We start from the raw sequence: 11,744 nt of genomic DNA, 5'->3' as shown, positions 1-11,744 counted from the left end.
CATAGCCTCTGATGTGTGTCCCATCAGTGTATAAATGTGATCTAAAGCACTGATTAGTCTCATTAGAATGATTTGTTCAATTAGCTTTGTAGAGATCTAGTAGAGTGCTGTATGAATGGGTAAATGAGGCACATATTGTAGTGTAAAGCGCTTTGAGTATCTTGAAATAAGATAGAAAGGTGCTATATAAGTACAGTCCGTTTACCATTTACCATTTTCTGTGCACGCGTGTGTTTGTGCTGAATTCAAACTCTTTTACAAAACTCTTGTGCTAAATAATGGTTTAGCCCTGGTTTAATATGATCATAATTTGCAAATATAATCCAATCTGAAAACCACAAAGAAGAACCCACTGAGAAAAAGCTCTGAGGCTCTACCCCACAGAATGTTTTACAAATACTGAGTTAAGACTTGGTGTGGTTGTAGCTGAGCATTATCACCCAAACATATTCTAAGCATTACACAATTTTCCTAAAACTTTGATAGTAACTGTGAGTCAACACTTTCGGTCTGTTGCAAAATATCTCTCTAAATTTTACAGATATTATTTCATTCTCAGTATGTAAACTTGTTTACTTTTTGAGTTACTTTAATTCAAGATGGCTACCACAGCTAATTGATATTAGCCAACACAAAATGACTATCTCAGTCAGCTATCAAATTTTCAGCTTCAGTTTTGTGATCATCCACCTACCATTCTCTCAGCACTGTAACATCTCACAAAGTCTCACATGAGATTGTACATTGTACTTGTTTATGAAAATAAAGTTTGATCCAAACGGCTTCAACTGCATGGTTTTCATTTAAAACTCTAACATGAAAGCAAGTATTTTATAACGGAATCTTCGGGTTGCCACAGCGGGTCATCCTTCTCCATCTAACTCTGTCTTCGGCATCCTCTGTCCTCACTCCAACTACCTCCATGTCCTCTCTAACTACAACCATATATCTTCTTTTTTGCCTTCTTCTTTGTCTTTTTCCTGGCAGCTGCATTTCAAACATCCATCCGTCCATTATCTTCCACTTATTCCGAAGTCGGGTCGTTGGGGCAGCAGCTTGAGCAGGGAGGCCCAGACATCTCTTTCCACAGCCACCTCTTCCAGCTCTTCTGGGAGGATTCCAAGGTGTTCCCAGGCCAACTGAGAGTCTTAGTCTCTCCATAATGTCCTGGGTCTTCCCCGGGGTCTCCTCCCAGTCAGACATGCCCAAAGCACCTCCCTAAGGAGGTGCCCAGGGAGCATCCTTACCAGATGCCCGAACCATCTCAACTGGCTCCTCTCAACCCTGCTGCCTCGGAGCTTTTTAACTACCTCGGCGACCTCAGCCACGGTTATGGACGGATCAACCCCAAAGTTGCCCGACTCATCTTCCTCCATGGAAGACATGCTGGTGGGATTGAGAAGGTCCGAGGAGTATTTCTTCCACCTCACAACAACATCATTGGTTGAGATCAACAGCACCCCACCTTCACTGAATACAGTGTTAGTAAAGAGCTGCTTTCCCTTCCTCAGCCACCTTATGGTTTGCCAGAATCTCCTCGGAGCCGACCGAGAGTCTCTATCCAAGGTCTCACCGAACTCCTTAAAGCACAAAAATAAAAGCATGCTGTACACTACAATTGATTTATCAATATTCAGCCCAAACAAGCTTTATTAAAATTGCATTGGATGTACCAGTAATGCTAAAAATCATGTTCTGGACAGTAGTTTGTGGAGCTGTGAGCAGGCTCCCTTTCAAGTCTTATTCACTGACACTGAGATGCATTAATGCTTTTCAATGCCTTCAGCTGAATTTCCAACATTTGTGCCATAATACATGAAAAAAAAGGATAAATTAATATCACATCTTTGTGTTTCGAATCATTTATTTGTAAGATAGTAAAATCAGACTTGAATAAAATTTCAGATGACTGAACTTTAGCTGCTTTTGCTTTTCTTCTGCCACATCAGATAACACAGAACAGAGCAGGGGAAAAGTTAGCAGAGGTTCAAGACATCAGGTAATAATGAAAGGATAGGCCAGTTCTTCAGAGACCATGAGGTCCACATCACACAATTATACAATACAATTAGGATTAAAGGGTCAAAATGGTGATAACAGCAGATAGGAATGAATTATCACACAACGGAAGATGTGACTCTCCTGACCTTCATTAAGAGAGGAAAAAAAATCTCATTTAGAGCTGGCCTTCCTTGCAGGGGGATTTTAGCCATCCACATGAGACTCTGACTCAGTAGATAAGATATATCAAGTGTAAATTGGAATCAAAACTGTGACTAAACAGTAACATCTAAAGTTTATTCAATTAAATCCTGAGCAAGCACAAAGGCAAAAGTGGAAATGAAAAACTCCCTTTCAACAGGAAGAGACCTCCAGCAGAGCCAGACTCAGGAGGAACAGTCATCTTCTTCAACCGGCTGGGATTTAGGAGGACAGGAAGGAGAAACATACAAACATTGAATGGCATGAAGTACATTTACATTAAAGTAAAATTAACATGAATATTTATGCAAAAGTACAGAACTAAATGGTTAGTTTGGTTCCCATATCCATTTCCACCCAAACTTTAGGCACATTTCCTCTGTGACTGGAACATTTTTACCATGGGAATTATTTCCCACAGTTTTTTCCACTACAGGCTGAGCTACAGGGTAAATTTGAAAACTTCAGGGGCCGTTCACTATAGAGATATATAAATAAAGTAGACACCTCGTTGAGCGGGCTGGCCCATTGCAGCAGTAAGTCAGAGTGTCCGCCATATTGGATGTGGCAGATCTGGTCAACTAGAACAAGGAAATGGACTGAATTTTTTACAGCACTATGCTACAAAGTGTTTTAAGTTGATGCCTGCCATTAACACACACTAATTAACATTTGTAATATTTAACACAGAATGAATCGCTGGACAAATTCTATTGAGATTCTAAGAAAGTAATCAAAGGATGAAAGCTACAACTGAATAATATTGATCATCCATCCATCCATTATTTTCCGATTGTTCCAAATTCAGTTTGTGGGGGCAGCAGTAGTCTCTCCACCATGTCCTGGGTCTTCCCCAGGGTCTCCTCCCAGTCAGACATACCTGAAGCACCTCCCTAGGGAGGCAGAAAAGGAGCATCCTTACCAGATGCCCGAACCACCTCAATTGGCTCCTCTTGATGTGGAGGAGCAGCGGTTCTACTCCGAGTCTCTCCTGGAACACTGAACTTCCCATCCTACCTCTAAGGGAGAGTCCAGCTACCCTGCAGAAGAAACTCATTTCCAATGCCTGTAGTTGTGATTTAATTCTTTCAGTCACTACCCTGAGTTCTTTACCATAGGTGAGCATAGGAACATAGACTGACCAGTAAACAGATAGTTTTGCCTTACAGCTCAGCTCCCTCTTCACCACAATGGACTGACACTAGAGATGTCACTTCTAACCCAGGCCTGCGCCTGGCCCGACCCGAAAATTTTGGCTGGGCTGGGCCAAAATAATGTGCTGGGTGAGTGGGCTGGGTCAGTGTCTGGCTTTTGATTGTGTCAGCAGACGTGCGTGGCTGACGATCCAATTTGGATTACTAGCCACACGCGGCTGTTTGACTACATTGAAAGAGATTTAAAAAAAAAAAGTCCAGATGGCTCACTGCCATCAACCCACCTGAAGCTTAACTGGACTCAGTCATTGCGTTAGCGGACGTGGCGACCAACAAACCAATTTTGGTGAATCAGCCACATGCGTCTGCCGACCATTAACTATAATAACTATATTATTATAATAACTATAATAATCGTCTGACTCTTGTTAATAAACAAGAAATCTTTTATTCCTTCCTTTGAAATACATTTTTAAATCATGTCAAACTGATTTGCTTACAAAAGCAGTTGGGGGGGGGGGGGGGTGTTTGAACCTGAAATCACAGTTAATTGGTCGGGCTCAGAAAAAATGATACGAGTTTGGGCCGAGCCGGGTCGGATTTTATATGCCCGAATGCAACTCTAACTGACAGAGTCTGCAATACTGCATACGCTGCACCAATCTGACTGTAAATCTCATTCTCCATTCTTCCTTCACTTGTGAACAAAACCCCAAGGTACTTGAACTCCTCTGCTTGAGTCAGAACCTCACCCTTGACCCGAAGTGAGCAATCCATCCTTTTCTGAAAAAGGGGCCTCATATTTGGTGGTGCTGATTCTCATCCCAGCCACTTCACAATCAGCTGGGAACAGCTTCAGTAAGAGCTGAAGATCACAACACGATGATGCCAACAGGACCATATCTTCCACAAATAGCAGAGATGGAATCCTGAGGCCACCAAATGAGACTCCTGCCGCCCACTGGCTGCACTGAGAAATTTTGTCCTTTAAAGTTAACAGAATTGGTGACTAGAGGCAGACCTGGCAGAGTCCAACTCCCACCCTGAAGGGATCAGATTTACTCCCGGCAATGTGAACCAAACTCTTGCACCGCTTGTATACAGACCGAACAGCCTGTAGCAAAGTGGCCCCAAACCCATACTCATGGAACACCCCCTACAATATACCTCAAGGAACACGATCAAATGCCTTCTCCAAGTCCACAAAACACATAGACTGGATGAGCATGACCCCTTGAGGAACCCAGTGAGAGTAAAAAGTTGGCCCACTGTTCCACAGGCAGGACAGAACCCACATTGTTCTTCCTGGATCTGAGGTTTGACTAACAGTCAGACTCGGTTGTCCAGTACCACTGAATGGACCTTACCAGGGATGATAAGGAGAGTGATGCCCCTATAATTGGAGCACACCCTCCTTTCCCCCTTTTTGAATAGGGAAACCACCACCCCAGTCTGCCAATCCAGTGTCACTGACCCCGATGTCCATGCAATGTTGCAAATGCGTGCCAAGAAAGACAGCTTCATAACATCCAGAGCCTTAAGGAAATCAGGACAATCGTCATCCACCCCTGGAGCCCTGCCACCAGGAAGTTTTTTAACTACTTTTACAACCTCAGCCACAGTTATGGATAGACCAACTCCATAGTCCCCAACTCAGCTTCCTCCATGGAAGATGTGCCAGTGGGATTGAGAAGGTCCGAAAAGTATTCCTTCCACCTCCCGACAACATCACTGGTTGAGGTCAACAGCACCCCACCTTCAATGAACACAGTGCTAGAAAAGCACTGCTTTCCCCTCCTCAGCCACCTGATGGTTTGCCAGAATTTCCTCAGAGCCAATTGAGAGTCTCTATTCAAGGCCTCACCAAACTCCTCTCACAGCCGAGCTTCTGCCTCAGCAACAGTCAAGGCTATGGACCGCTTGGCCCTCCAGTACTCCTCAGCTTTTTCTGAAGTCCCACCAGCCAACAAGGCCTGATAGGACTCCTTCTTCAGCTTGACAGCCTTTCTAACCCAAAGTGTCCAACACGAGTCTGAGGATGGCCACCACGAGAAGTACCAACAACCTTGTGATTGCAGATTAATGGAGCCACTTCAACAATTGAGGTGCGGAACATGGCCCACTCGGACTCAATGTCCCCCACCTCAGCTGGGATGTGGTTATCTCCCAGAGGTGTGAGTTGAAGATCTTTCTGATGAGTTCTACTGCCATGTATTCCCAGCAATCATTCACCACACATTTGGGTCTACTGGGTCTGCCCAGCATCTTCCCCCACCATCTGATCCAACTCACTACCTGGTGGTTTTTATTTGACAGCTCAGCTCCTCTCTTCATCCGAATGTCCAAAACAAACAGTTGCAAATCATATGACACGACTACAAAGTCAATCATCAATCTACGACCTAGGGCGTCCTGGTGCCAAGTGCACTTGGCACCAGGACGCCCTTATGTTCAAACGTGTTCGTGATCGACATGACTAGCACACAAGTCGATCAAAAAAAAGCATCTTGGATTCAGATCAGAGAGGCCATTCCTCCCGATCACGCCCCTCCAGATCACACTGTAATAACCCACGTGGGCATTGAAGTCCCCCAGCAGAATAAAGGAGTCACCAGCTGGCACACCTTCCAGTACCCCTGCCAAGGACTCCAAGAAGGCTGTATACTCTGAACTGCTATTTGGCACATAGACACAAACAACAGTCAGAGCCCGTCCCCACACCCTAAGGGGCAAGAAAGCTCCCCTCTCATCTACCAGGGAAAACTCCAACACACAGACACAAAGTTTGGGGTCTAAGAGTAGACCCACACCAGCTCCGATCGTGCAGCTCATCCATCAATCAGCCAATTGTGTGTCATGTCCAACCTTATTTTGAAAATCCATAATAGAGCGAGTCCACGATAAATGAACCACAAAGTAGTGAGGGACTACTGTATTGTAATATCGTCTGACATGAAACCGGTCCGTGGCGCAAAAAAGGTTGGGGACCACTGTTATACAGCATAAAGTTATGTTCAAGGTTGGACCAAAAACATAAATGTCATAATTTCTCTACAAAAACTAATCCTAGTTTTAAACCCTGAGTTGAAGGTTTCAGGCAATATGCATTCCTTTAGGAAATGTTAGGCCTTTATTTTTGTTTATGTGCAAACTTCCAATACCTGAATAACAGACCTTTATTGGAAAAAAAAGAAACACGTCTGTAAAGACAGCACTAACTCATCTGTGCAATAATGGGGCTAAGACAGTTAAAGAATCAGAGCTTTTGAAGCCAGGCAGAGTGATTGAAAAAGAAAAAAAATACAATCCCACAAATCTGTATCAGTGAATGATTAATTAATTTTAGCTGAATGATCTGTTCTAGGCCTGTGAGATATCACTTTCTATTTCTTCTACACTTACTGAAGATCTCAAGAGACTGGCAGTTCAAAAGGCGCCTCAGTTTGGAAATGGGTTCAGAAAGTCTGTGCCATACTTTGGGCTTTGATGTGTTTTAACTGTTCTAATCTCACTGTTCAGAAATAGGGGAAATAAATTTGGTCCATTGTGGATTTGCTCTTTTTATTGCTTCGTCTTCACGTAACATTTGAGACACTTTTGATCGTCTTTCCTGACATTTCATTCTGCAAGATTATAATTGAATCACAGTGTCTTTTTATTATCTGCTGAGTTTGACCCACATGATGTTCGAGCTGAAAGATGATTCCGTAGGTCATTTATTAAAGGGATATTCCAACCATTTTGAAGTGTGGCTTGGAAAGGTTATGAACATATAATATTGCAAGTGTTGTAGATAAATCTTTTAAAGGATGCAAACAATATTTCATAAACATTTTCACCTATACTAATTTTGCCTTACACAATTCTTTAAAAGGACTTCTATGTCATGAGGTGAACTTGGACCCAAGATGGGAAGAAAATACATAACAGCAGGGTGATGAATACCAGGGATTTGATAGAATAAAAAAAAATCAACTACGGAACTAAAAACAGAGCAACAAGTTCAGCAAGGTCCATTAAATGACACTTAGAAAATAACACCATATAAACCAGTGGTGTCCAATCTTGGTCGTCGAGGCCCACTATCCTGTATGCTTTCCCTGTTCCAGCACACCTGATTCAAAGGGTAAAGTACCTCTTCATGTTATGCATCAATCATTGATTTAAATCAGGTGTGATGGAGCAGACAAATCTCTGAAACATGCAGGAAAGTGCCCCTCAAGGACCAGGATTGGAATCCCCTGGCTAGTAAGGTGATTGCTGAGTGAGAACAAGTGAGAAGCTCCCGATGAATAACAGGTGAAATCTGTGAAACAACCAGGGGATCTGAGGGAAACACAGGCTGAAAAACTAGAGAGAATGTAAATGTACTAAAATGAAAGTATGACGGAAAACATTCAAATACAAAGAAAAGTGCGAATGAGGAATCACAAAACAAAAATAGCCCCAAACTCCAGAATCATCACATTGTGAGGTCATCTGCAACAGTAAATAAAGGCGGCATCAGCAAGACATAGCACAAAAAAACTGTGGCAATTTCAACAGGATTTTCATATAGCTGCCAAAATAACAATGTAATATGACAATTCAAATTTAAAAATACTTTATTAATCCCAAAGGGAACTTAAATGTTGTTGTAACTCATTATACTCATTTCATTAAGAGATGTTATAGATAATGATGGCTGTAGACTGGAAGAATCTCTTGTAAAGGTCAGTCCCACAGCAGATCAGAAGGAACTGGTCACAGAAGCTGTCCGATCCATCCACCCAGACTCAGCTGTCCTCTCGGTCCTCCTGGGCATTGGGACTGCCCAAATCCTGGACAGAGTGATGGCCACTCCTCCCAGCAGCCTGCTGAGCTCATTGTCACTGTGGACAGCCGGCTGCAGGTGCCTGGGGATGACCCCAGTCCTTCTGCTGTCACGAGCCATGTTTCATGCTAGTTCCAGGAACTCAGTGGTCAGGTACTGGAGCACAGCCAGCAAGTAGACAGGAATACATCTACGGTGCCTCATTTTCAAGTCATTTGAGATTTGGGGCTGTAGCTGAAATATTAATTGAGCTTTTGAAATGTTAATCAGCAGTTCCCAGTTGTAAGAAACCCATCCATCCATCCATTGTCTTTACCCGCTAATTCCATTTTGGGTCACGGGGGTCGCCGGTGCCCATGTCCAGCAGTCACTGTGCGAGGGGCGGGGTACACCCTGGATGGGTCGCAAGTCCATCACAGGGCCACATAGAGACAAAGGAGACAAACAACCATTCACTCTCTCACTCACACCTAGGGACAATATAGAGTTACCAATCAGCCTAACATGCATGTTTTTGGTCTGTGGGAGGAAACCGGAGCACCCGGAGAAAACCCACATATGCACGGAGAGAACATGCAAACTCCACCCAGAAAGGCCCCTGGACCGGGGTTTGAACCAAGGACCTGCTCGCTGAGAGGCAGCAGCACTACCAGTTGCGCCACCGTGCAGCGTTGTAAGAAACCACCTTGTTTTTATGGTTACGTATCATAACACATGTCCAAAACTAAAAAAGTTTCAGTAAAAATCCTTCCAGCTGCTCATCATCCGATACCAGAGGAAACAATCATCCAAAAAATGTTATTTACATCCAGCAGGAATTAAAGTTTCAAAAAGCAAAATCTCAGAATGAATGTAACAGAGCTACTCCAACATGCAGCCACCCCAAGTGGCACAATTCTAGAACCATGTAGAATGACAGTAATGTAAAAGTTTGTAAGGTACTGTTAACATCAAATGCTATAAGATTTTGTGTTGTTTTAAGAGGGCAACAATTTATTTTGGAAATGGGTCTGCTTGGACTAGCCACAGAGGGTTACAAGTTGCCTCATAATACAGTTTGGTAGGTTCATTGTAAGTTCCTCAATAAGTACCCTGCAGGTATCTGTCGTGTACTGGGAACATACCTGGTAAGTACCAGGTATGTTGCCAGTATGAATTAGGTGCAAACACGGTAGGTAAGATGTGCATGCCAGGTAGATTCTAGGTATAACCCAAATATAGACCAGGTACATGTTCTGTAATTACAAGATAATCAGTCACTTTATAATATAGTCTGGTCATAAGTATTCTGTAAGTCAGTGGGGTGAGATACTTGTCCTCTAGGGGCATTATCCTGTGTGTATAAGTTGTTTCCCTGCTGTTCAGTGTGTTTTCAAATTCTGTAGCAACCTTATAATCACCTATTTATCCTAATATGTTGCCAAAACAGAAAGAAAAAAAAAAGAAAAAAATGCTAGTTGCAATCAAGGATAAGGATTGGACAAAACTGCTGTAAGTAAATACAAAGTAGTAACTGATAAATGGACTGTACTTATATAGTGCCTTTTTAGCAAACCAGGCTAATCAAAGCACTTTACAACATGATCTCTGCCTTTATTTGCCCAACCACACACAATCATACAGTACTACATCTCTACAAATATAATCTAGTAAGAGTAGGTCTAGAGTAAATCATTCTATAGAGGCTAATCGCGGTCATATCAATCAGTCACTCTCTTTAGAGATACACCAATAAAGCACACATCAGAGGCAATGTTCATTGTCCTGCCCAGGGACACTTCAACATGGGACTGCATACTGGTGGAATCAAACCTCAGACTCTCTTATTGGGAGATGACTGGGCTTACCACTAAGCCACAGCCGCCTGTAAGTAGCTAGTAAGAACCAGGTACATACCAGGTATGTGCTATGTTTGTACCCTGTAGGTAGAGGGTATCAGTTATTTCATAATACACCCTGTTTCACATAGGTGCCATGTAAGTACCATGTACATACCTGTTAAGTACCAGGTACAGACCAGTTAACTACCAGATACATACCAAATAAGTACCAGGTACTTAACTAGGTACTCAATAAGTACAAGACAATGTAAGTACTCCATGTAGGTGCCAGGCACATACCTGATATTTACTAAGTACTTATGAAGTAGCAGGTAAGCTGATATACGTTCATGAACATTCCAAGCTCCACTTCAAAATTAATTATTTATTCATTTAACCAAAATAAATAAATTTCAAGTCATTCACTGAACAGTTTTTCTACCAGCAGCTTGTCTCATGCGCCTCTCGTTCCACATATCTCACATTTCCATAAATTCACCCCCAGGTAGATGTGTGATAGCTGTTTATTCAAAAGCAAACCAAACTTGTGAAGAGTTTCTAGCCTCGAGTCAGAATTATGCCGGGGTGGACGAAGATTGAAACTGGTCTGACTCTCCTCTTTCGAATTGAGGGTCCACTGTAGAGCGTCAAACAAAAGGTTTTTTTTATCAGAGACTCTCAATGTAACCCCCTCCCTTTACTCTCTTGGCCACCAACTCGTTCTTCTCTTCCTCTCTTTTCTCATTCATTTATTCCTCTGTGTGTGGAAATAGGCTGGGCAACAATTAATTTCAGAGTGAATTCAGGCAGGATCTATTACCCCTCTCTGCCTCTATTGCTCTAATGGAAATCTATTTCACTTCTCTTTTGTGTCCAATATAATTTAATGCCCGTTTTATTAATGGCCTGAAATAATTACGGAAGGCTTTTGTGATTCTTGAGTATGTTTCATTTAATTGTGTAATAAATGTCTAATCAGAGCTCCCATCTGAAGCCATTATGGCATTAAAATTAACAATTACGCCACAAATGTCTTGGTGAATGTGTTGGGGTCTATAGAAATCACTGCTGATAACAAGACACATATAAATCATTCATGAGAATTTTTTGCAGAGAGAAAGCGGTGTGAGAGATAGGAGGATGGGAGGGGAGAAAAGATGGGAGAAGAAAGGAGGAGAAGAAAGAGGCTGAGTTTTCTTTATTCCATTGAAAAACGGGGATGGCCAGAAGATAGGGCATTCTAAAACTGTGTCACCCTCTCCAGCTCCTTTCTTCCACTGTCTCTCTCTATCTTCCTTTAATTTGCCTTCCTCTTTATTTTTGAAGTGACAGATTTCACTTTGGGAATTCATTAACCGTTAACTTGAGCGATAAAATATCTATCAGGCCCTCTGCCCGGTTCCTTTTACTAAGCTGCGTGGCTCCGGTTCAACGTTGTGGGTGACCGAAGGCAATTAAAGAGGCTTCACACTCGCTCCCCCAGCAGCGTTACTTTCTCCGTGCAAAAAGGAAGGCTGCTCAACGTACCAGCAAGAATTGTTTTCCTAGTAGCCAAGTATACAAATTTCATGGTGTGGGGGAACTCCATTTGCCAGACAAACAAACAAACAATGAATAAATAAATAAACAAAGTCATTTTCAGTTATTCTGTGTCATTTCCAACTTAATATTCCATACTTGTTTTGGTGAATTTATTTTAGTAGCAGAAGGTTTCAACCTTCTTTGTTCTTTGTTCACACATAGGATCTCCCAACC

This window comes from Nematolebias whitei, chromosome 3 (assembly GCF_014905685.2).
Source record: "Nematolebias whitei isolate Nwh7 chromosome 3, NemWhi1, whole genome shotgun sequence".
Classification (NCBI taxonomy): Eukaryota; Metazoa; Chordata; class Actinopteri; order Cyprinodontiformes; family Rivulidae; genus Nematolebias; species Nematolebias whitei.
Note: the sequence above shows the minus strand (reverse complement) of the source record.